This window comes from Chrysochloris asiatica, unplaced genomic scaffold (assembly GCF_000296735.1).
Source record: "Chrysochloris asiatica unplaced genomic scaffold, ChrAsi1.0 scaffold02691, whole genome shotgun sequence".
Lineage (NCBI taxonomy): Eukaryota > Metazoa > Chordata > Mammalia > Afrosoricida > Chrysochloridae > Chrysochloris > Chrysochloris asiatica.
This window is the reverse complement of record NW_006411209.1, coordinates 4692-8093: the sequence shown is the minus strand read 5'-3', so window position 1 is coordinate 8093 and position 3402 is coordinate 4692. Positions and strand designations below refer to the sequence as shown.

General features: G+C 40.7%; 1 pseudogene; it reads right to left on the bottom strand.

Moving 5' to 3' along the window:
- Nucleotides 1-759, bottom strand: part of LOC102824089 — a 4235-nt pseudogene extending 3476 nt beyond the window's left edge.
- Nucleotides 760-3402: the final 2643 nt, after the last annotated feature.

Here is a 3402-nt window from a genome sequence, read left to right as displayed (position 1 = left end):
GCAGAAGGGCTTCGGAGGCCATGACACGCTGGCGAGTAGGGTAGAGCAGAAACTGACTGAGCAGGTCCAAGGCTTGGGGAGAAGCATCAGGCAACACCTCTTCCAGGGCTCGGGTGCCTGTTCCTTAAAGGAGATCTTGTTGTAGTCAGCCGGGCAGCTCAGTGATCCCTGGCCAGACTTGAGGGATAGGGATGCTCAAGACTCGAAGTACACAACAAAACTGTTCAGTGTTGTTCTCTCCAAGAAAAAGGGGAGCTCCATTCAATAATTCTCCCATGATGCATCCCATGGCCCACAGGTTGACAACCTAGTCATATTGCTGTACACCATGCATGAGCTCAGGGGCTCGGTACCATCTGTTGGCCACCTGGTGTGTATAGAGGTGGCTGCCATCTGGAGAAAAGATGCGTGCCAGGCCAAAGTCCTCTATCTTGAGCTGGCCTGAGGCTGGTTGGCTGGTTTCATGTCCCGATGAATAATATTGTTGGCATGGCAGAAGGCAACACCCTTGAGCAGCATCTGGAGATAGCTCTTTACCTGTGCCTGGGCCAGTGGCCTCTGGGCATGATGCACCTCCTCAGCTAGATCTGACAGCATGAACTCAAAGTCCATGATGAGGCCAGCACCATGCAGGAACACAGCCTTCAGCTGCACTACCAAGTGGACTGAGGGAGAGGCAGGCATCAGGAGATCATAGGGAATGGAGGCAGAGTTTCGGTTGTGTCTGTTTCTCGCCTTATTTGTGCCTTTCCTCAGCATTCACTTGTTACATGACAGCATACATTTTTTTGGCTTAAGTCCCTCCCTCACAGACAGCCCTGATTTACTACTCTTTACCTTCTTCAGTCTCCATTTCTAGATTAAATGTATTTATTTTAGCTATGAGTCAGAACCGACTTCACAGCACATAACAACAACAACAAAATCCATTCACATAAAGAGCATTGTTTTCATGGGTTGACAACGTATAGATTTTGTGCATCATTTCTTATATGTATAGTTTAGAAAAATGGTTTTAATTTGGCGCTGTCTTAGACACTACCAATTTAGAATTGGAGTTTTGTCACTTTTAGTATGAATTTTGACAAAACACAATCTCATTAAATTGCAGTTAATGTTAGATTAAAATTGGAAAATAAGAATACATAAAATAATACTTTCGTATCTCTTGTTGTTATTGTTAAGATCCATTGAGTCAATTCCATCTGACAGCAACCTTGAACAGGGTTTCCAAGGATTGGCTGATGTGTTTGACTGCCAATCTTGTTAGTAGTCCAGTGCTTTTCCTATAGCACCACCATATCTCTTGGTATGCAACAAATAATCAACTACAGTTACTGTATACATTATTTATAAAGTTAGATTCTGAAATTATAATGAAACTATGAACTGGAACTGGCTTAATTTTTGGTTTGTTTGTTTTTAGAAGGGTTGATCCATAATTTCTTTCTCTGTGCATCCTGTGATGAACATTCTGAAAGCTCATTGGTCTGCTAGGAGGTCTTGAAACCTGCAATAGGATCCAACATCCTCAAATGTTCCTGACTCTGGGTCCTGGTTTTCTGATCTCCATTGACCTAATTCCTCCAAGGATGTGTGCATCTGATGTTCTCATACATGTGTGCATCTGATGTTCTCATACATGTGTGCATCTGATGTTCTCCTGACAAGTTTACTCTGAATCTGAAGTAAATACAACAGCCAACCGTAATATAAACATACATAAAACAAAAGGAAACCGTGTTCAGCGTAAGTGGGCAATGAAACGGTTAAGGTCAGATTTTGGAATAGAGTTTCTTGGTTTGACTGCAACCTGAGAAGCTTATTTGACCTTTTCAAGTCCCATGTTTTTCAGAATAAAAAGGTAATAATAATAACTACCTCATAACATTTTTGGTGGCGGTGGTGGTGGTTATATGCGGTGGAGTTGATTCTGGCTCATAATGATCCCATATAGGGTTTCTGAGGTTGTAAATCTTTAAAGGAGCAGAAAGGCTCATCTTTCTCCCATGGAACAGCTAGCAGTTTTGAACTGCTGACCTTGATGTTAGCCACCCGGTTCATAGCCTCTACGCTATCAGAGCTCCTTAGTCGAGTTTAATGTGTTTATTACAATAACTGACACATTACCTATTTCTTCAAAGGAAAATAAAAATATTGACTGGTGCTGATCCAACTTGTAGTTGGGGCTGATTTGAGTTGGTATCTGTTGTAGAATAAGCAGTAGCCTCATTTTGTCTGATCAGGATCTCTATAGAGCTGAATCAGGTTCCTGTCACCTTCACTCAAAAAGAAACCTTTTTGTATGACCAACAGCATCTCTTATAGCTTTTTATCTGAATGTCAAGCAGTTGTTTATTGACACCTATGGTCCTGATTTATAAACATTTGAATTTGGAATGATATGGTAAAATTTGAAACTTGGAGTCAATGGAGCTGGGATAGATTTCTATCTCACTAGGACTCCTGATGTAGTGCTGTAGGATTAATACTGGACTGCCAACCACAAGACTGGAAGTTCAAACACACCAACTGCTCCTTGGAAACCCTCTACAGGGTTGCTGTGAATTGCAATAGACTTGACAGCACTTAAGAGCAGCATTTAATGCTAGGACATGCTTTAGTGGTGCAATGGTTAAATAAATGCTTGTCTACAGGTCAGCACACCCCATAGTTAATAGTGGCAAAAACCTGACTATCTGTTCCCATAAAGATTAAAGCATAAACCAAGCCACTCTGAGAAATTCAGTGATGATGAATGCTATGAAGACATTCTGCTGAAGAAAAAACATATAAGGTAGTAAATAAGTATTTAATTCACTAGAAAAGGAGATCTTTGAATTTAGGACACATCTCCTTGGGACTCAGAAATCTTGAGTGCTACATAGGGTCTCTTTCACTGTAATCTTTATAGAACAAGATAACCAGATGTTTCTTGCACAGTGTCACTAGGTGTGTTGGAAGCTCCAGACTTCAGTTTAGTAGTCAAGCACAAATAGCTTCCACCATCAAGTATAGAGTATGAATATCTGGGTAGTTATATCCAGAACTGTGTGTTGTTTAATACAAAGGCGTGTGTAGTTAATACAGACCCTTGTATGGTCAGATCAAGAATTGTATGTGGTTGGATACAGGCAGATATATGCAAGTGTATGATAATATACATCAACATGTGTAAATGGATACAGACATTTGTGTAGTCAAATAGTTAAGTGACTAGTCAGACAAACATCCATGTGTGTGGTCAGAAACAGCTCCAGGAATGTTGACATACAGACATGTATGTACAATTGGATACAGTCCTAAGCATCACTGGATACACACCCATGTGTATACATACAGAATACATGTGGTCAGGTACTTACATGAGAGACTGAATACAGATATATGTGTGTGTTATAT